General features: G+C 38.7%; 1 protein-coding gene across 5 annotated transcripts in view; it reads right to left on the bottom strand.

The window, feature by feature from the left end:
* Positions 1 to 23,826, bottom strand: part of PCDH9 (protocadherin 9) — a 691,999-nt gene that overhangs the window by 511,570 nt on the left and 156,603 nt on the right. The window lies entirely within an intron of this gene.

The following is a 23,826-nucleotide window of genomic DNA, read 5'->3' as shown; positions in this document are numbered from 1 at the left end:
ACAGGAAACTTCAGAGGTAACTGGCCAAGCTAGATGGATGGGCCATCTTAAAAGAGGTGAAAGTAATATATTTAAATGCAAAGTAATGCATATTGGTAGTAAAAAATAAGCTGTAGTAAATCATTCACTTTACCAGAGATCTCAATTAAGAGCACCACCTTAGGAAAAGCACCTGGGCCTCACTGCAGACAGCTCAATGAAGAGCCCTGCTCAACACGCAGCTGCAGTCAGAAAAGCAAGTAAAATGTTAAGATGCATAAGAAATGAGTTGGGGAATAAGAAAGAAAATATAATGTCATTATATGAATCAATAATTTTCCCTCCTCTGGAATAGTGTGAAGTACTGGTCACCCCATCACAAAAAAGATATTACTGAATTAGAAGGTATTCAGAGAAGAGCGATTGCGATAATTAGGCATATAGAGAAGCCTTCATATGAAAAGACTGAAAAAAATTGGAATTGTTAACCTTAGAAAAAAAGATGAATAAGGAGGGATATGATGAAAGTATAAAAATGGTAAGTGGCAAAGAGAAAATAGATCAGGAGCTTCTGTAGTCCTGCATCTCATAATTCAAGAACAAAAGGACACTAAGTGAAAGTGAAAAGCAGCAGCTCCATATCTGATAAAAGGACATACTTTTTAACGCAGCACATAATTAGATTATGGAACTCCATGCCACAGGATGTCACTGATGTCAAGACCTTACCAAGATTCAAAGAAGGAGCTGGCACTTACAACTCTTGATATTCTTAGGAATCTTACGCAGACTAACCGTTAAAAAGTTTTGAAAGAGAGGTTATGTGCCATGTTTCATGATTTAAAAGACAATACTTTCAAAAAGAATTTGGAGAAAAGTTCTCTGGAAGTGGATTTTCCCATCTCTGGCTATTTGATTATTTTGTTCTTTGCTTTACTTGTTTTGTCTGCATTTTCTCTTGAGAAAATGGGCAGCCTTGGACGGAGACTGAATCACTATTCTGATCAATTAACTATTAACTTAGTACTACCCTAGTATCTTAGTATCCCCTATGAAATCCTAGTATTAGGACTTTGGTCTTTCCTTTTGCAGAATAATTGTCCTGTGCTCTACTGTATTCCACTCCACTCTATTCCAGTTAGCTGACTGGCTTTGTCATCCATTGTCAATTAGTACAACCATTGCCATAAGCTGTATAGCACTGTGCATGTGTTTGGAGCAACTGTGAAATTTCTAGCTGCAGAACCAAATACTTTTTTGCTGTGGCAGGTATACAATTGATTCCATGTGTGCCAATTGTCTTCAAGCCCTACCTTAACCTCCAGCTATGCTATTGACATCTTGCTTCACATCCTGCAGCTGGAAGACATACGCAATGTCTCCAAACAAGAGACACTTTGCTTCCTATGCTTCCTATTCTCCACAGTTTCATTACCACATTATTTTCTCCTTTCTGCCTGTCTTGCTGCTTAGAGAGATAAGGTATTCTTCTTCTCCCTTTTGTTCTTAAACTATTTCTTTTCTAATTCATTAGCTTTTCTTTCCCTAGTTCTTTCCTTCACTTTCAGGGCAAGTAAATAATGATAGGCACAAGCATAAAAGAGCTTTTCCTCAAATCAGATTTGTTAACTGAAAACTGAATCAAAAAGAGAGTGTGAAAGATACTTGGTAGAAGCAGGATCATTGATTTTGAACAGTATTCTCAAATAATTCTTCCTTCCACTGTTATTAATTTCATTACATTCTCAGAGCTGGGAGGGGGAGGGGGAGGAGGGGGGCAGGGGGAGAAAAAACCTTTAAGTATTCTAAGTATCTGTTAAAGCTTTTGGAGGAAAATGGTAGTAGTCTGTTTATTATTACTGGTATTATAGTAAAAGGCAATTTAATTATATGTCATTGAAACCACCTACAATTTTCAAAGATTCAGATTCAACCGGCTTGTCAGAGACCTCATTCAAGAGAAGCTATTAAACTAGATAGCAGGGAGATAAACCATACTGGTACCTTTAAAGAGGTTCAATTAACTGCTACTGTTGCTTTCATCCGACACCTGTTCAGCGCAAAACCTGGTAAGTTCTGTGGAGGTTTGAGGGTAACTAGAAAGTAAGTGAAGAGATTGGGGGTGAGGGCACATAGAGCAGCTGCTGTTGTAGGGCTAGCTGGCTGAACAAAATGCTGGAGGGCTGCAACTGCCTTGAAGAGAAGCTGAATTCAGACAGTGCTCATGAGATGGACGCTGCAGAGAGACTGTGACGATACCTGACCATGGGATAATACTTGAGAGAAGGCAGGCAGTCCAGTTGAGCTAAGATGTGACTAGCTACTACAAAGAAAGGTGTGGTGTGCTTTATCTCCTCTCTTTCCCCAACAGCTTCCATCACTGGAGGTTTTCGAGATGCAGTTGGACAGGGTGCTAGTTAATCTCATCAAGGCTCCCTTTCCCACAAAAGGTTGGACCAGATGATCTTTTGAGGTCCCTTCCAAGCTGGGCTGTTCTATGATTCTATGAATTGCCTCTGCTTTGGTACTGTTTATTTTTCTCAACTTTCAGATGCATGCCTCGCTAATCAAACATGGTCCTATGATTAAAGTAGCACAAAAAGTTTATGGTCTACCTTTCCCATCTTGAGCTGGTATACCCTGCACAATGCTACAAAGCACCATATGGATTACATATTTGTGTCAGCGCTGTCTTCTGAGACAGCCACATTGCACTCACCATATGGTTTAGATATGTCTGAGGGTTTACAGTTAGTCTGCAAGACTGGTTTTAGGCTGAATCCAGTCCATAGGACATGCACTGAACAGGCTCTGGCATAAATAAGCTACGATAGTACAACGTTCAATAGCAAAAGAGGAGGAGCTGGTTAGCAACAACGAGGAATTTAATTTTAAAAGCCTAGAAAAAATGGATATTCTATTATGTAGGGTAATAAAATGTATGAATACTGCTGGTCTCACAGGAATGAGAGGTGTTTCCAGCCTATGAGTATTTACAAACATGAGCTCAAGAGAATTGGTGTGTGTATTGTTCTTCACCTTTTAAATTTTTATTAAGACTTAATTCTTATTGATAACAATTCCACAATCATGAAACAATGAAATACCTTCAATTTGAAAGCCACCTACTGGGAAAAGAGTGTATTGTATTTTTTCTTATTAAGTACTACATGTTCTAGTTTCAGCTGGGATAGAGTTAACTGTCTTCCTAGTAGCTGGCACAGTGCTATGTTTTGAGTTCAGTATGAGAAGAATGTTGATAACACGGATGTTTTCGGTTGTTGCTCAGTAGTGTTTAGACTATAGTCAAGGATTTTTCAGCTTCTCATGCCCAGCCAGGGCACCTGACCCAAACTGGCCAACAGTGTATTCCATACCATGGGACGTCCCATCTAGTTTAGGAACTGGGAAGTGGGGGGGCAGGGAATCGCCGCTTGGGGACTGGCTGGGTGTCGGTCGGCGGGTGGTGAGCAATTGCCCTGCGCATCATTTGTACATTCCAATCCTTTTATTACTACTGTTGGCATTTTATTAGTGTTATCATTATTAGTTTCTTCTTTTCTGTTCTATTAAACCGTTCTTATCTCAACCCACGAGTTTTACTTCTTTTCCCGATTTTCTCCCCCATCCCACTGGGGGGGGGGGGGTGTGTGTGAGTGAGTGGCTGCGTGGTGCTTAGCTGCTGCGTGGGGTTAAACCACGACACTACATAAATGCAAAAAATATACCCTAATGCTGCATAAATACTGTATTTCCAGCCATAATTTGGCCATTTTATTTTTACTAACAACTACTTAGTTTTAAGTTAGCTTCTTTCTTGATATTTCATATTGTGAAAGAGGTAGCAGAACATCTTATCAGGAAGAGCAGATTTAGCTAAATGATCACTATTTTGCAACAAAAAGTTTTCACCTAGATGCCCACACTACCTTTTCAGGTCTGCCAGCCTACCTTTGCAAGTCAAGTCCTCTGTTCTAAATTTTTTCATCAGTTAAAGCATGGCCTGAAGTCAAATATTATTTTCATATGAAAAATCTACACAATTACTGAAAACTATTTCAACTAATTTACTTTCCCTTTCTTAGCAAAGAAGCATAAATGTCAGCCAACTATTAAAATAAAAGATAAAATATTTCATTATGCTTATGCAAAACTAGGTTTCCCACAATAACATTACCTCATTCGTGTTACACAAATGCATGCTATCTTCTTGTTTTGCATGTTAAATCAAAAAAACATATTGTGCTTTTTTTCCTATACCTCATATTGGGTATGTGTTATTTTGTTTTACATTGTGCCTGGTATGGACAAATAAATACACTTCTCTTACCATTAAAATAATCTTGTCATGTTAGAAGTTCAGACCCAATCAGATTAGGTAGAAATATGCATGGAATGAAATATGGATGTGATAGATTTTAGCATCTCAGCTGAAGGGCACACTGTTTTGTTTGGTGTCACTGTATACTTGAAAATGAGTTTTGGAAGAAGTACCAATGAGAAGTATATCACATCTGCTTCCATTATGGCAAATGTCTTTTCAAAACAGAAAAGAGAATTCATGCCTATTTTAAATGACATAAAAGTGAATGTGCAGAATGTTACAAGACACTACTCAGCAATTCTAAATAGTGAACCTTCCAAACCCAGAAATGTCACTTACCCAGTTACAACTTAGGCTTCAGTAACAGAGGTGAAACTTAGGGATGCTCTTGAGCACACTGAAACAAAGGCCTACTGAGTTTTATGCTCTCCAGTCTATTACAACTTTATGATATACACAATCATGTTCAGTTCTATGCAGAACTCATTCATTTGCTTGTAGCTTTCTCACACATTATTTGGGATTTGGCATACACTTAGGCTTTACCCTCAATCCAAAAGTGATTTTTTTTTTTTCCCCTCAGTACAGGAGACAGAGCTATGCTTAATGGTTCTGAATTGGTTTTCCTAAGGCTGAAAAGCTATTTCAAGGTCTGGTGTGATTGGAAGACACCAACACTAAAGGACAGCTTTTTTATTTTGTAGTTTTCATCAGGACATATTTCCATGAAAATGGTTAAACAATTGGAAAAGCTTAACCATACTTAATATAAGTCTAAACATAACTAATACTTAAGTATACTTATAAATGTAATTTAACATAGATATATGGTTTATGCATATATACCTTTTTTTTTTAATCTTAAAATAAACCACAGGTTCCAAGCAATAGCAAAGATAATAACAAATTCTCTGCTTCTACTGTCCTAGCATAAACTTAACTCTGGCTATTACTGCATAGAATATGATCTGTTACTATTTTCCTTGTCTACATCTACTGTCTGATGTGGAATGAACATCTTCCAGTATTAAAATGTGGGTAATATCAGATTTGTAACAGCTTCCACAAAACTACTCATGTCTCAAAATCAGCCTCTACTCAGGACTCCAAAGTGTCCAAGGGCCCAGATGGGCAACCCTTATCCATATAATTAATCACATGCTGTTCACTACTTACACGTGTAAGGCATTTGTAGGATGAGGCCTGAAATCATTATTTTGTTCTTAGCCAGTAGTTATTTGACCAGGAAGGTCAGTTTTCTAAGTTCTAAGTTTATAAGGGGCATTACAGAGTACTCATCTTATGCAGTCCACTGTGCAGTGGACAATTACTACATAGGAATTTTGTTTGTTTGTTTGTTATTTGTTTGTTTTCCCTGATATTATAATTGCTAGTAAGAGGAATTCTGAAAAAGCAAAGCAGTCTCTGGGGCGATAAGAGTTTGTTGAACCACTGTTGAGATAGACATTCTTTTACTTAGTTTATGAAATTAATTGGATTTTCAGTTCATGGTAACCAGAGCTCTCTCTTGAACTATTCTTCTTAATTTCCCTTCTCCTACTCTCCAAAACTGTCAGTGTTCAGACATAAGAACAGGGTTTTTTAGCTCACTTGTTTCTTCCAAAAGATCTCAAAGTAGAAAGCAGCCAGTTATCTCACCAGAAGAGGATGCAAGTGGACACCATTATCACAAGAGGCTTCCGTGACATCCCAGCATAACTCCTGAGGTACATAATGGCTTCCTTGCCTCAGTCTTTAATAGTAAGACCAGTTCTTCTCTGAGTACCCAGCCCTCTGAGCTGGAAGACAGGGAAGGGGAGCAGAACGAAGCCCCCATAATACAAGGAGGAAAGCTTAGCGACCCGCTACACCACTCAGACACACACGAGTCTATGGTGCTGGATGGGATCCACCCAAGGGTGCTGAGGGAGCTGGCAGAAGGGCTCACCAAGCCACTTTCCATCATTTATCAGCAGTCCTGGCTAACCGGGGAGGTCCCAGCTGACTGGAGGTTAGCAAATGTGATGCCCATCTACAAGAAGGGCCAGAAGGAGGACCCGGAGAACTACAGGCCTGTCAGTCTGACCTCAGTGCCAGGGAAGGTTATGGAGCAGATCATCCTGAGTGCCATCACACAGCATGTACAGGACAACCAGGTGATGAGGCCCAGTCAGCATGCGTTTGTGAAAGGCAGGTCCTGCTTGACTGACCCGATCTCCTTCTATGTCAAGGTGAACCGCTCAGCGGATGAGGGAAAGGCTGTGGGTGTTATCTACCTAGATTTTAGTAAAGCCTTTGACACAGTTGCCCACAGCCTTCTCTTGGAGAAACTGGCTGCTCATGGCTTGGATGGGCATGCTCTTCACTGGGCAAAAAACTGGCTGGCTGGCCAGGCCCAGAGAGTTGTGGTGAAAGGAGTTAAATCCAGTTTGTGGCTGGTCACAAGTGGTGTTCCCCAGGGCTCAATATCACTCTCTACAACCACCTGAAAGGTTGTAGCAAGGTGGGGGTCAGTCTCTTCTCCCAAGTAACAAGCGATAGGACAAGGGGAAATGGCCTCAAGTTGCACCGGGGGAAGGGGGGGGTTAGATGGGATATTAGGAAAAATTTCTTCACCAAAAGGGTTGTCAAGCATTGGCACAGGCTGCCCAGGGAATTGGTTGAGTCACCATCCCTGGAGGTGTATAAAAGATGTGTAGATGTGGTGCTTAGGGACATGGTTTAGTGGTGGACTTGGCAGTGTTGACAGTTGGATTTGATGATCTTAAAGGTCCTTTCCAACCTAAATGATTATATGATTTTGTGAAGTCCTGACATGGGATGAAGGAGTAGAGATGGGGAAGATCCTAATCATGTTACAGTCTGAGTTTTTCAACATCTGGATGATGAGGTAAGGTACATTTGGGCTATGGATATTCTGTCCTCTACCCAAGCTCATAAAGAACTGAGGCACACAATCACATAGCATAAATTCTCCAAGGGAAAGAGTCTGCTACAATTGTAGTTATTTGTGTGAAATTATTTAATTCTCACTAGTTATTAAGTTCTGCAATGCCCAAGTGGCAAGATTTAGTGCTAACAAAGGCTGCAATTGCAACGTACTATGTCAAAAGCCAAAGGATAAGCTCTCTGCTGTAAATAAGATGATGATGATGAAGAACTGAGGAGCTGGCATTTGGCCAAATCAAAGATTTGCATAAGACAAATGGGATGAAGAAATAATCTTAATCAGCAGTGGATAATTTTTTTAAGAGATAACAAAATGGTGTTATTGTTCTTGTCAACCTTAACATTATCTCTCATTGTCCTTAATTTGTCTGGCCAAATTACAAGTACTATATGTTCCTAAACTGTCTATGCTAGCCAAATTCCAACACAGTTAACCCCATTTAATGAATAACCTATAAAACAACCATTATTCGTGACTTTGGATGTTTTAGCAAACTTTTTCTAAAGCAATGCTTATGATTGTGACTCTTTGCCTTACCAGAAATCAGTAGCAGGTGTGTATTGTCTGAAAGTAACCTAGTATTTAGTTGATTTGTTACTTTGCTGTGCGCTACTTCTCTACCTAATGTCTTGGGTAATTCACAGATTTAGTCTTCACAAAAGTGAGGTATTTGAAATAGTAGGTTGGTCCCAACATTCTGCAAACAATTACATGTCAGCATCCTCCCATAGCTCTTCCAAGCTACTTCTCACATGTCCTAATGGGCAGTACTTTGGGCTTTGCAACAGCAGTTGGCCTGTTTAGACTATAATTAGCAATCACCTGAAAAAGATACGGCTTTATTAAGGACCCCATGAGGTGCCTATAACTACTCCTTGTTCAGTAGGAGTAAATACAACATTATAGCACTTCTACAAGAAAACTTTATCATGGTTCACTCTGTTTTTTTGCACATATTCACCAACTTCTAATTTGGAAATTTGTTTTTGTTATATTGGGAATTTAATTTAGCCTATTGGCAAGGAGAAATTAACCAGAGGAATTTCCCAAGGATCTGAAGTAGACAGAACAAGTCTGTGAGTGAAAGGATAGAAAGGCTAATGAAATACATATATCAGAGAAGGCAGTGTGCAAGAAGGCAAACCCTGTTAGCAATTCACTCTGTAGCTTGAAAAAGATCCATATTTTTCTCTACTAACCTGTAAGCAAGTTACTACTGATACAGAGACCCACTGATACTTACAACCTTAAAAAAATAATACAAGAACACTTAATTATAAGGAGGGATTTTATGGAACAGAATTACAATTTGGACATTGTTTGGGAAGGTCATTATCTGCCATTTTTAAGAGCAGTTTAACTACACCCAGATATCTATGACATTATATTAAACAACCCCCAGCTGACACTGTATGCACTCAATCTGTCATTCTCAAGGTACTCTGCTGCCCTCAAAGGAAGTAATAGGTAGTATTTTAATAAATGAGCAAGCTACAAAATCACATTTCACTTTGAGGAGACTTTTCTACTACTTTACTCTCAACATAGAAGCGGCAGGTACCTTCATCTAGGGGCAATTTACTATGTGCTTGTAGACCGAAGGGCTCTATTTGAAATTGCAGCAAGAGTTCTCCATCTGCCCCTTCTCACTTAACAGAAAGTTTGTACAGTGTAACCTTCCACAGGGTAGAGCAGAGGATTCACGAGAGTGAATCCTTTCAGCTTGAGCATGTAAAACTCTTCATTATTACCGTGAAAGAAATCTCATTTTCCAAGCATACTCTGTCTTTTGCAGAATATACAAGGTTTAAATGCAGATGCAGTCAAAATCTCATTAATGACTCAGATCAACAGCTGCCATTGATCGTTAAAACGTAAATGCAGTGACTTCTAAATCTTAAAATGACACAGCAGCTGTGCATTTTGGGAAATGAGAGAAACTGTGACTATAACATAACAATCCATGAATATTTTCTTCCTGCTACCTAGGTATTGCTGAGAATTTTCTAGTTAAAATGAAAACAACAACATAGCCTTTATTTGACATTTTCAAACTATCTGATGAAAAAAAAGACAAGCGTTCCAGGTTTTTCTTGATGTCTATCATATGCCGCTTTCTTGATGTGTATGTAGTTTGCTTTCACTCTGCAAAGGGTTGCTTGAAAAGAAACTTGGAAAACTTCTCCCTTTATTTTTAAATCATAAGATTTTGTAAAGCCCTATGTTCTCTAAAGTAGCATAACTTACTGGTGTACAAACTTTGAAATACAATGACATTTTTGTATAAATGAACCCAAAACATCACTTGCTAGTAATGGACTAGAATGCAAACTGGGCACAAGTTGCAGGTAATGGCCATGACTGGGACCCACTGTCTTCATCACTTGTCATTGCAAATAATGTTATCTGTCTGGCAATTAAAGGTATAGAGTAAAATAAAGTAAAAACTAAAAATAATGTAACATACAAAAAAAATCAAGTGGCCATCACCTGAGATCCCTAACATTCATAAACAGGTAGCTCATCTCTACTTCTCAATTTATATTTAAATCCTATGTATTTAATGAAAATTGAGAAAGATCCCAACAAAGCAAATTTTAAAAGTCCCATTGAGAAAAAAAAAAGAAGAAAAACAACCACAAATAACAAAAAAGTCATGGTTAAAAATATTTTAGATCTAGATTTAACTCATAAAACCACAACTTGGAACAGGTGTGTATGAAATCTTTTCAATTTGCTGCGACATGCAGTATGTGATCTGATTGAAACAAAATAATAACCAATCAAATCACTGTCAAAGTACCTAAAATGACTGTGTATTGCAAATGAGTTCTCAGGGAAATCAATGAGAAATACCGGGTGACTCCATCCCAAAATGCCTGTGACAAAGAAAGTGCAACTAGAGTTTTGCACAGCAGTAATACTAGCTGCATAGGGGGGCAGAATTTACAGGCAGGCTAACAGCTGCAACCATTTTGAAATCAAAAAAATGGGGGAAAAGCAAACCCATCCCTCTCACAGGTGTAAGCCATTCACCTCAGAAAGCTCACCAATTCACCTGCCAGATGTATTATTCCTTAGGTAAACTGCCTCCAGCACCACACATCCCAGTCTGCAGGAACTGATGCTTCTCTTACTGTTCAGGAGGGTTAATGAACAAACTCTTAATAAATTACTGTTTTGCATCTTTTTTTTTTGCACTTTGGTGATGTAAATACTACCATTTTGATCTGTTAGTGTTTTAGTATTACTCTGTGATAAAGAAAGTTAGTAGCAAATCAGGCCTCAGGAGCTGATGCTTATAAACTCCCTGTGATGTAAATGGCTCTATCTGGTTTAAAATAAAAAGCAGCACATGCAGAGTAACACCTCGGAAAAAAAGCCACCTTTGCAAAGAGCAAGTAAATGCAAGTTCATGAACAGTACTTATCTAGTCAGTACAAATTAGAAGTCCCTCCTTTCTCCATTCACCTCAGCCTGAATCACAGTCATTATTTCAATACACTTCCAAGAACACGTAGTGTGGGTATGCTCCAGGGCTCTCCACTGGAAGACTAAGGAAAAACACTGACAACAAGCTGCAAACTTATGATGCATGAATGAAGCAAATGCTCATCACGTGGCAGAAAAAGCCAGTCGCCTCTTACTGCTAGACTTGTTTTGCTGTTATTCATTATTTATCCTTTCCCTCACAATCAAGAAAAACAGAAAGATCTTTGAATATCCTCTTCAATTTCTTCTTGACTTTTAGGTCTTTACCTACCTATCAAGAAACCACGGTCTCAGGAAGCTGTCTGTCTCTGTACACCAAGGAATATTTGCATGACTAGCATAGTCATTCTGTTTCAGGCATTTGGCTTTTACAGTTTAATGGTCTTCATCACAAACAAATTGCTTAATGGCTTTTAGTAGCAAACACATACAGAGCTGTGCCAACTGATCAAGAAATAGCTGAGTAGGTATGACCTGTGATCATATTTATTGGCATTTCATTTAAAACCTCTTCTGAATCATCATTTGCATCATCATCTAAGTCTGGTCTCTTTTGTTCAGTAAGTCAATGCTTCTTGTCTGCTTGTTCTGAAACCAACAAGAAATCAAAACTCAGGACTCCATTCCTCTACTCAAAAGCTTGAGAGTCAACAAAGATGTGTAGGAAGAGATTCCTTAGCTTCATGAACAAGGTTCAAAGGAGCAAAGCTCCCTAAAAGTAGAGAAACAGGGAACAGCCCATTCACCAAGAACATAGGTATAGTAAAACCATAAAAGCTGGCAGCACACACTGGCACCACAAGACCAAATCCCTTTTGGTTAAAGTGCCTTAAAGATTTCTATAAATTAACAGAGATTTGACAGAAACTCAGGCAAACCTCTCTGTGTACAGCAACTGCTGAATATCCATGGCATTTCTAACAAAATGTATTAAAAATGATGTAAGAGAAGATCATGCTTTTGAAGCATAACACAAGTACAATAATCCATCTAGGTTTTAATATATTGCAACAATTAATGCTGTTGTGCATATTTTATCTTAATTTTTTTGCCATTACTGGAGAACTTGCTTGCTGTTTCTGTTAGGAGAAACAAAGGAGTCATCAAAAATTTCCTTCACACAATCCTGTTTACTTACAGTAAATGTCAGGACACCTGACTTTGTCTAAAAACTGGATACAAAATACAGCTTTCATGCTCAGAAATAAACATTATCAGCAAAAAAAGAATCCTTAGAACACAGAAAGAGCCTTTTTTTTTTTTTTTCATCTTCACAGCCAAATGGCCATGTCTGCTGCTCCTGCTTCTAGCCACACACCTTCACAGCTGCAGCCAATAAATCCACTAGCCTCTGAACTTCCATTTCAGAAATACTTTTTTTTTCTTCAGGTGGGTAGGTACAAGTTCCGCCATGCAGCCAAACACTTTGTGGCACAGCTTCTACTGTTTCCAGCAGCGACTACATAAAAGAGTGTTTAATTGTTCCTTCTGTGTAGCCTGAAGGAAGTATGGTGAGCCAGCCGACCCACCAATTTAACTAGGTCCATGAACAAAGTTAGAGATTGAGGTTAAAGAATTTCATTTAACCCAGTTTAACAGAGTGGTCAGACCCACTGTCAAAGGTCTTTCCCCTACCCCCCTTATTTATTTTTTTTTGGACTGTCTTCTGGATTTCATCCACCACTGAAAACCAAGCTGGTTATTTTTTTCCCTGCTTTTTAATTTCTTGTTTGCTTTTTTGTCTGTTTGTTTCAAAAAAAAAGGCAGAAGACCCAGTAAATCCAAACAGTTGCATATGGCCTTTTCAAATATATTGTTTTGCATGACAGTACAAATTTCTAAGACTGATTTTCCATAATATTTTGGGTATTTTTGAGACCATTAACCTACAATGTGAAGGTTTCACATTAGATGCAGGGTAAAACTACATGTCTTAAAAAATTTACCCCAGAATACTCAGTGACATATATTCCAATTTGGTAATATACTTCTGACCACAGACCTATCTATATTGTGAAAGAGACCTTCTTTCTGTCAGTCATCAAAAACTGAACATCATTTTCATCCTGACACCAAACTTCCCTCCAGTGTAAAGGAATTATCTATTGAAGAAGGCTACAGCAGCTCAAAACATTTTAAGATCACATGGTGAAAGTACCTGTCACCAAGAATAAATAGAATCACATTTCCTTTAGATGTGTAATAACTGCTGATATTTCAGTCTTGGAATTTGCCTGGACCATTAACAATAATTAAACAAGATGCTCATGTTCACTCTGTTTTAATATTGGTTTAAGTGTCCAGAGGAAAATGGCAAGGTTTAATATTTAAATATCAAATACTTTGATTAAACATTAGAGTGTTAAACTAATATTAAGGAAGGCTGAAAACTAGTTTATAGAACTGTCCATAGGTCTTTTGGGTTGCAACTGCCAAAAATGCTTTTTGAAATTTGCCATGTAGACATTTTTTCAAAAAGTAGCCTGACCCCAAGCTCACAAATGTCAACTGTAATTAATAAGCAACATTTCAAAGTTTGTACTTAGTGCTGGGCTCCACAAAAAGATGCATGTTTACCATAAGAAACAGAATCTGCAGGATTCTGACTAAAATCAGGTATGAGTATAGCAGCTCAAAGGGTCAGGACAAAAGGTTCTCAGCATCGACTCACCCTACTTATTCTCCCAAACAAATAATTAATTTACACTCTTTCTATTCTCCTAGAAATAAATGGAATTCCCTAATAGAAAATATTAAGCTGATAGGCCTCTCGGTCAGGTGTGCAACCTTCTAAATACCTGAGGAATTCCCCTAAAATCTACTAGGGTTGGTCCAAATAAGCCTCTACACCTTGGAGCCATTATACCTCCTCTCAAGATCCATCCTTCCCCCTTCTCCAGATATATTATTCTACATCAATCATTTATAAGAGTTCAGTCCTGTTTCTCCTGAAAACTCCCATCACAGCAGTTTGAACTCAAACTTCCAAACAAACCTGCAGGGATTTTTCCAAACTCAAAAAAACCCCCCAAAACCAAAACCCCACAACAAACCAAAAAAAAGGAGAGTTCAGATTTTGAATGAATTGCTCATTGCAAAACACATCCAAAGAGGTTTGAGACCAAAAAATATGAACAAAACAAAACAAAATGCAAGAAAAGCACTCCCTAGAAACCAGCTATTCTCAATCCTGAAAAGCTACAGGGATTACACACAGGGATAAACATCAATTGCCTGGGTGCAAATGTAAAAGCCTTCACATTTACACATTTTACATCATAGCTGCAAATTATCAAAGTGCAATTTCCACTATATTAAGGACACAGCATATTATGCTTCTAGCTTTCAGTCACGTTTAATAAAGAGAAATCCTTCTACTGAATGAACAGTACCCCTTGGCTACTTTTTAAATAATCCATTGAGAATGCTACAATATTCCATATATTTATAAAAAGTATTGTGTTTCTTTAAGGAAATACCCCAAAGAAACATTACTCTCTTTTTTCATCTATATGGAATAAAAACGCAAATATTATAAGTTTAGTGGTTGTTTTTTTGGTGGGATGGTTTGAGGTTTTTTGGCTTTAATTATTGACAACAGTAAAAAGATTGTTTAAGACCAGCTGTGTCAGAGTTTTGGATACCAAGTGTGACAGGCTCTGCAGGTGTACAGTGCTTTGCTTATTGATACAAATTGAATCTGAACATAGCAATTTATTCAGCAAATCAAACCAATCACTGCACTGCAGTTTTCTCTTTCAGCTCTCATTTCCCAACCAACTACTCTTAACCACTTTGCTACTTCTGCTTTACAGCAAGGTTTCAACTGCTATTAGGGGTTGTTTTATGGTGAGGGTATGGGGGTTTAAAAAATTTTAAAGACCGTTATACCCTTCCACTGCTGCCATTAAGTGCTGCATCATTCACACCTGTTCCATACTAGTTGCCTCTCTCCAAACACACTACCATTAAACGTATCTCTCCCCCTTACCCTAGTAAAAAACTAATCATTGTTGCACCATGCAAAGCATTTAAACAGTTTGCAAGTGAAATTTGTTCTAATAAAGTGTGACTATTTGTCCAAAGAACAAGATTACCTCAAATCCTTCTTTTTCATTAAGAACCATACTGAAAAAGAGGTTCTTTAGTGCAATCGTGTTGTATGTTATTTTGTTAAAAGACATTTAAGCTAACCAGTCCTCCAACATAACCAACGTGAAAAGGTCAAATGAAAATTAACACCAGATTGCCCAATAGCTATGTGAAGTAACCAACTCAGGAAAAGCAGACTGGCAGCCAGCTAAAGAGGGGAAAAATAGAGCAATCTTACAGTGTTGAACCAATATATAACCCTGGATTTATAGCTAGCCTTGGCAAGGCTCAAATGTGAAGATGCTCACATCGGGCATCCCAGACTTGCTGCTACCAGAGGTTGTTGCTATGGTAACCAGTGACAGTCAGCCAACAGTAAAATGAATTTAGAAAAGATAGTTAGGAAATACTGAAAGGAAGAAAGAAAAAGAAAAGAAGGAAAGAAGTCTGATGTCTGTAAGTGGATGCACAGTTCCATCGTCTGCCACTTGCTCTATGGCAGTGGAGGAATCCATCACTGAAATGGAGCTGAATTTCCATTTTACCCCTGTGATATTTGAAGGGTATTCCTGCCTGTGTGGGTTTCTAATTTAAAGAAATTACTGTCTCGTTCACGCGACAGCTTGTCAGTGACTCAGCAATCCAGCAAATTCAGCTGCCTCTGAAAACTGCATGGAACTGTTAGCACATTGTTCTCATCTAAACTGTTTACAGGAAGCCTGGAGTGGCCCATTCCTGTCTTTGCCTTTAAATTAGCCTGGGGATGGTTCCACCCTGACATGTAGAAGGGCTCAATGGAAGAAGTATTTGTCACTGAAATGAAAGGATTTGGAACTTTACAAATCTGGTGGAAAACTCGGTTGATTTTTTTTCAAACAAAGAACAAAGCAGAGACTGGTCGTTTTAAAAGCAAAATTTGGTTCAAAGGAGGCTAGCTGGAACTGCAGTCAGTGGACCATAAATCACAGTGCCCATGCCCAGCTGTGCAGCACTGCATGGAAGAAAAGGTTTTGGATGGCAGTGTCCCTTAGCGATAGCTGTGGATGTGTATGCCAGAGAGGTAGTTATTGTTGTTTACTTGCTGTGCTATCAACGTGGTATGCTAGAAAGCACACTTTTTAGGAATCAGTGTGTGTGCACTGTATTATCTTATCTCTCTCAAAACATCGTCCCAGCCCCCTGGAAAACTGCTGGAGTACTGGCAGAAAGAGATAAAAATGAAGTACTACGTCTGGTAAAGCTGAAGTGCTGAACTGGACTTCCCTACAAGCACCTTTTCCCAAGATTGACTGTACTGTAATCAAGAGGATGAACAAGAAAACCTCGTATTCAGCCCTAGAAATCTGCAATGGTTGATTTGTGTGCATGTGCTTTTCAAGCCTAGAAATGCCATGAAGATGGGTAGAGATGAAAAACCTGTGAGATGATAGAACAAGCATGGAAGAAGCTGTTATTTTCAGAGAATAAATATCTAGAGAGGCATTTACACAAATATGTGCTTTTACAGAAATAGCAGGCGCAACCATGGTTGGAGAAATTGGCCATGTTTGTCCCCTCTTCCGCTCCTTGGGAGCATGAGGCCCCAAGTCACTTCACTCGCCCTTCTGAGGTCATGACTTGGCAAAGTCACTTAGCTGTGCTCTGCTTCGTTTTCTCCGTAAGTAAAATGGAAAAATACAGACCCACTCAGCCTTTTAAAAGTGCCTTCATGTTTAAAGAAATGAAAAGTGCTAAGCAAGTGGTAAATATTGTTTGAGTAGATTAATACTTAGGTGATCAATATACATTATGAGACTGCTCTTACTCATCATGTTTCCCACAGCTAAGGGAATGCAAGAAATAATATGATGATTATAGCTGGTAGAAATGCCCCTAGTGAAGGCTGCCAAGTTTCCTAGAACATACGGAAAGCTGTGTTCTCATTTACTTACACTTTAGTGCAACTTTTACTGTATGAAACCAAAATTATGCCTGTCATCTGAATCAGACTGGCTCAGGGTTTTTATTAATTGATGTTTTGTGTTGACTTGATTTTACCAAGTATTTCAGTGAAATAGTTTTTTATTGGTTTTGAAAAAGAAACAAATTAGAACCACATCATTTAGCTACTACTCATAATGAGAATTCTTCTAGTACTTTCTTTGAAGAGCTTTATGAAGACTTTGAGCCACAACCTGATACTAAGCAAAGAAAGAGTACCAAGGTCACAGAGCTCTCTTTTGCTAGATCCATGAAAACAAGTCCAAATAGATTTCATCAAGTTACAAGTTTTAAAAGGTTATATGCATTGAAAAAATAGGGCATATCTTTTTTTGGTAAAGAAGCAGACTTCAGCTACAAGTATATGAAACATGCCTACAAGCACAAGTAAGTAAAATAATGTTCTAAATATTTGGAGAGTAACCTTGACATTTTTCAAATTTTATATTTAAAACACTTGATAGCAACCCTGTCAACAAATACTAATCAGAGATCAGAAGTATCATTATGTAGCTGATTTTTACAGAAAGCAGGCATATGGTAGAATTTCTTGCAGTTTCTTCATATTCAGAAAGGATAACAGTTATTTTTTTAACAGATAAGAGCAACCTGTTATTTTTCAGTAGGTGACTCATAATACTCACCTGGATGATTACTATCCCTATAAAAATCTAGATCATCCAAAGTACAGTAAAAGATGAGAGTAAACAGAAACCTCTCATGCAAAATACCTTGTTCATTTATGTCTAATGCATTTGAACCCATGGGAATAAGCTCAGTGATCTTCAAGAATGATACCAGAAGCAGGCCCTCGTTGAAGCCTACCAGTTCCTCCAAAACTTTTTAAACCCAGTGTTCTACCTGCCACCCTCCTTTCTCAGAGGGCCTGTATTATAGAAGGCAAAGCTGGACAAAGATGAAGCTATGGAGGTTTTCACACTGGAAGAAGCAGTTTCTCCTTTCGCAAATGGTGGCTCCACAGTCCTTTTGCCATTCGCATCCTCTTTCAGGAGCTTCAAGAGAATCATAACAGTGTGAGTAACTCTCACACATGCAGAATCGCTCACTTATAAAAAATTAGGAAATGAAAAAAACCCTGTAGCTCAGAATATAAAGTTGTTCTGAGAGAATAGGTAGTTTTTTGAACATCAACGTATCTTTGCTTGTCTGTAGTTTCACAACATTTTCTCACTGTAGTGCCAGACCCTCCCTGACATAAATCGTTGCTTGTTATTAAAAAATTGGGGGCAAGCCATCATAACAAAGTACTTCTTCTATTTAGACAAAGCTAGCCTGACACAGAAATAAACAAAGGTGCACTCATCTATTAAAAAAAAAAAAAAAAAAAGACAAGATAAGCCCAGGGCTGAAAAAAACAAGCACTTTTAACTCATAAGCGAAATAAAATCACTGTGATAATAGGTACACTTACAAAGGTAAGGTAAGAACTTGCTAGGTAGCCATCTGATGTAAAGCCATTGTTAGATTAAAGAGTAAGAAGAAAACCAGAAGAAACATTCATGCAATACCCACTATTGTTAATTCTAGGGATAAACATTACTTCTCAATAAGAAAATACAATTTTTTTGCTCCTTAATTTCATTAAATAATGAAAACACTTGTGCTTCTTTTAAGTACCTTTGAAGTGTTTGGCACTAGTCCTAATGCTTTACAGAAAAAGTCCCCTTTTTAGATTTTAAAGCAAGAACAGTTAGATGCGACTCTTCTTCTAGGAAAATTGGGGTTTGCCTTTCCTGAATTCATTAATCATTGAAGTCCACCTAACACTGAAATAGTTCGTATATGCATGAAATATGAATGGAAATACTTTTTACCTGCAGTAGATCTGTTTTTGTCTTTATTCATTTGAGGAACAAGTATGTTTTATTTATCTAAATACAGGTTATGGGGCAGAAACTTTTGCTTATGGACCTCACCTCTCTTCAGGGGCAAACAGGTGATTGTGAAGTTATTCAAAGTATTATATTTTGAGTACTTCCTCTGTGGGAACTAGATCCTAATACAAGAGGTGCTGAGAAACTCAGAAAGATTCTCTTTGTCTTCAGTGGAAGCTAGGTGTAATTTCTATATACAAGTTATCTCAAGATATGTATTCAGATAGGGAAAAATAGAAGGGGTTATCACTTCAGAAAACTTAGCTCAAATTCACCTTTCTCCTTTATTTTCTAGTTAATCCAGAATAAGCATTTCCTAAATATTTCCTATATATTTAAAAAATCTCTAATTTCTTTTTAATTGTAATTGAAAAGGAAACCATACATACACAAGCAAAATATTAAGAATAAAAAAGAATCCTGGTAAAATCACAAGCAGGCCAAACTCCTTTCATTTGATCCTTTGCTAACAACAAACCAAAAAGAGTTTGGCCAATAAATGGCTTAGCTTTTTTTTTTTTTTAAATTGAAACGTCTTAATTGTCTTGGCTGCAGAATACTCTGCTTAATTATCTTCCTGCCAGTTTCTATCTGCATCGGTGCTAGGAAGCACAAATGGCCTAGCCTCTAAACCTACTAATCTGACAGTCTGACCCCTGATAAATCAATGTTATAATCTATAGCTTGCTGCCTTTTGTTTTAGCTGTCTCTTGCATGCTTTGATGAATATCTGCCTTGCAGGAGAAACATATGAAGATTATATCATGTGGCACTAGTTTGAACTGTTGTGCAACCATGGGACACTGAGCCACTCTGAGGAAAAAGTTAACATGAACTACAGTAGATAAATGTAAATTTCAAGGGGTTTGACATTATATTATATTTAAACTAAAGGGAATGTTATTCTGGTTCCTTCCTGCTATATGAACCTGCTGTTTTTTCCCTTTCAGAAGATTCTGATAAAATATGTGGCCATCCTCTGCTAAGGCTCTCAATTCCTCTTTGGTGCAGACGGCAGGGTTTTTATGATAAAATTTTAATGACCATGGACCTGCATAGCAATGTGAGGTACCAGCACATTTTCCATAATGTTAGGCGTCTGCAAGGACTGGCATCAGGTGATATTCCTACCACTGAATTCTGCATGTCCTAAGAGGCAGGCTTCATGGAGATAGAGGCGGCAGCAGAGAAAGGTCCATTATCATGCAGCAGTCGTGCAAGTGAAATGGAGATTTATGAATCCCTGCCAAAGAAACTATATTATGGACTGTAAATTAAAATGGGAGCTTAACACATAGTGAACTACAAGCTAGAGAGGCTGATTTCCAGATTGCCCTGTCTATTCAGGCCCAGGCAGCTGTAGAGACCACCCCTCGTTAAGCCGTCCTGAGCTCTCCATGAAACTCAGACATTCGAGGTTTGAAAAGGCAATTGCCAAAGCTTTCATAGTCACAGCGAAAAAAGGAATCCTCAGCTGTTTCTGCAGGCATTTTACTTGCAGCATACTATTGTAGTATGGTGACTGGGGTGTAGTGGCTTCGTTCTCAGATGTAGTTCCAATGCCTTCCATGGAGAGACTTCAGTTTTACTACTCTGCAAGTCATAGTGCGTTGCAAGCTCAAAGGACCAGATTTTGGTCTCTGAATTACTGCTGCTGTTCGTGAATCACAGTCTTCTCAGATCTGCCACTGCACACTGGTGATACTTCCATGTGAAGCACTAAATCCAAATAATTCGAATTGTTTATTATGTTTTGGTAAGCATCTTTCAGAAAGCTCCTCAAGGAAAACTACAATTTTGAATGAAAAGAACTAGACAGTAAGATGTGAGAAAGTTTTTAAAAACTCTTAAAAACTCTCAGGAACAGCATGCCTGCCCAAAAACCTGTGAGGTAAAAGGATAAATTCTACATTGCACTACCTCTCTGCATATGGCAGTGTTTCAAGTAGGATGCAAGTGATACAACCTGTAAGATTCATCCTGAAATATATTCAAATACATAACTGGTATGTCCAATGGCTAGTGCTTTCCCAGGGAAAGAGAAATGCATAGCACTTTTTCCAATAGACCGTGAACTTTCATTTTTCACCCATCTAAGTAAAAAGCTCCACATAATAAAACACAAAATAAATTTACTCATCACATCTGTCAAGTCATCTTTGAGAGGCTCACTCTCCCACATTCTTTATTTTATTTTATATTCCTTTGGAAATTGGCTTACGTCCTTAAGAAAAAGATGATTTGTCTTAGCCTTCCTGCCCTTCCCCAAAAAATGGAAAAAAAAAGCAGCAGAGAAAAAGGGAAAATCTTCCCCTCAACTGTTCTGAAACAGGAAAAAGAATACAAATTAACTTTCTTTTCTGCTTATTTGTACAATTTAAAATGATAAAATTCACTTCACACTTCAAACCTCTACAAGGACACTTTGCCTCAAGTGAAAGTAGTTCCACATGGACCATTTTGTGCTTGTCTAATGTGTAAATGTGCTGTTTTATGTTGAAGTAAGTATAAGCAACTATACAGTGCGTATACAGTAACTCAGCTATCACTTGAGCCCCACATGTGCCATGCCCTAAGGCATGCTACAGGCCGTGCTTCATAAGGAAAGCAAAGTATTTTCAGTGGACTATCTGCAGTGGCACAGCATATAACAGAATATATTCTAGACCTCGTAAAGCAACACATTCCAGAAAATACAACATTTTTTCTGGAAGGTACAAGGATACCATATCGTGAGGCCATTTTTTGGAGCATATCGGTTGTGTTTTAAAGCACACAAAGTTCTGGGTCAGAGATCTGTTCCTTGATTTAATCTCACTTTTCCATTAATACATTTCTGTTGGCTTTCGCAGAACAGGAATACTAAAGACAGCCAGCCGTCTTCTCACCAGTGGTGAAATAGTGCTGGCAAAGCATATATGGATATGACCCTATGAATAAGGGTCTTTGTAGTAAAGATCTGCTCAGCTCCACAATGACTAGTACCAGGCAGCACATAGCACTGCTATACGCAGCGTGACAGGCAATGACAGTCTGAACTGCATCTCCTCAAGCAAAGGCAAGAGAACAGCGACTTTCCAACGTCAGGACATTGCAAAATGTAAACCCGACCATATTACGGCACCTGGAACCAGTCATCCCAATGTCTTTTTTGACTTCGTCACCTACGACCGCAATTTCAATGGCATCCACCACTGCGCACGCAGGAAAGGACGCAGAAGCGGAGTACAACGGATTGTGAAGAGCGGGTGCTACCGCTCGTCATCGCCATTTGCGTCAAGAGCCCTGCCTGTGCCCAGCTCTCCTCCCGCTGGGCCAGACCTTGGCCTGACTCCCAGCCTCGCCCCAGGCAGTCCCCAGGCAGGTGCCTGACGCCCAGGGCTGGGGCTGCCCCCACTGCCTCCCCGCTGCCCTGCCCCTGGCTGGGGCGGTGGGGTCCTACCCTGCCACCCCCGTGGGGACACCCCCAGCTGCCAGCCCCAGCCCACAGGGAGCCACTGTCCCGTGTAGTGCCCAGGCAGCAACCAGTTCCAGAGGACAAGAGATGGGGCGACCACAGGTACCTATTTAACAAAGCAAAGAAATGGTCATGGTTTTGGTGATAAACCCAAAAGCTCTTCTTAGTTTATGCCAGATTTCTCCTATCCAGTTTCACAAGCCAAACTCTTCACCTTGTAAATGCCCAGAGTGATGCTAGGTAAATCTGAGTGTGATTTTCTTTTTTTCTTTTTTAATTGTTCTGGCTGATGTGTTTCGCAGAGCAAAGCTCCTCACCGAGATGAAGGCTCCTTGTACACAAGCACCTACACCGTGCATCTGTAATCATACCCTGTAAATGGCATCACCAAAAGAAAGGAGTGACATTTTTTCCTCTTGATCACAACAGAATAAACAACATTTTAAAGGTTAAATTATTCAAATTCTACAGTTACCTGTAAAAAAAAAAAGACGACTCTGCTGTACCTTCAGATTTCTTACATCCAATTATTTTGATTTTTTTTATCCTGTCCCAGGCTTCCTGACTACTGCTGCTTAAGGGGCAAAAAAAAAAAGTGTTGTAACTAGTGGCAACTCATTTACTTCCACTGATAGCTACACCTCCTGATACAAGGCTTTCAGCTCAACTCAGAGAAGTTAGATGAACTATACAGCAAGTTAGTAAAACGGAAAGAGACAACACCTAAATGCATATCACAATGCCTTGTGCACTAAGAAAATCCTATTTGGGTGTCAACTTTAAGTTTTTTAAGGTCAGACAAACATGAGAGTCATGGGGAGGAAATATGCAATGGTACTTAAAACAGTCTGTACAGATTAAGGCAAAATAAAATAGAACAAAACTAGGGAATTCAGTCTGAAAACCAGTTTTAATTGATGTCAATCCCTGGAATCCCACTGTTGCCAATCCTACCAGTTACTCCGTAAGGTTGATGGAACCATACTGGTTCACACCAGCAAAAAATTTGGCCCTTCAATGATGGAGGAGACTATATGGTATTCAGAAAACATCATATAATTTGTAAGGTTTACTGCTTTTTTCATTTTCTGATCCTGTGGTTATCTATAATAAAAGTAAACTAAAATGAAACAAGGGATTCTGCGAAGTACCTATGTGTGAGCATGCAAGGCGAATTTAACACAAAGACTCCCCTTCCTTAATATTGTTCCTGTCAATCCCTTACAGCCCACTTACTTTGCCTCCCAGGAGCACCCCTGCTGCTGATCCCCCTGCCTCTAGCTTTGATTTTGCATAGATTATCCAAGATGCAGGTTTACGCATGAAGATCCACTGTTCTTTAACTTAAAAAATACAGCAGTTTGAGAACTGAAAAGCAACAGAATATGACAATCCCAATCATTTTGTCTACTCCTTATCAACCCATGAAAGCTCTACCTTTACATCCATACGTTTTGATCCAGACCATTCTTTTATCCCATTTTCTGATGCTGTTCCATTTCTCAGGTTTTAACACCATTAGTTCTTCCACACTGTTACGAATAATAACTAAAAGGAATCAGGGAAAACAGCCATACCACACTGTGTAAAGTAACATTATGACTGAGCTCATAAAAAGAGATGCTGACTGAGGAATTTAAAGTTTTTCAAAACTTTT

This window comes from Haliaeetus albicilla, chromosome 15 (assembly GCF_947461875.1).
Source record: "Haliaeetus albicilla chromosome 15, bHalAlb1.1, whole genome shotgun sequence".
Lineage (NCBI taxonomy): Eukaryota > Metazoa > Chordata > Aves > Accipitriformes > Accipitridae > Haliaeetus > Haliaeetus albicilla.
This window is presented reverse-complemented; position numbering and strand designations above follow the sequence as displayed.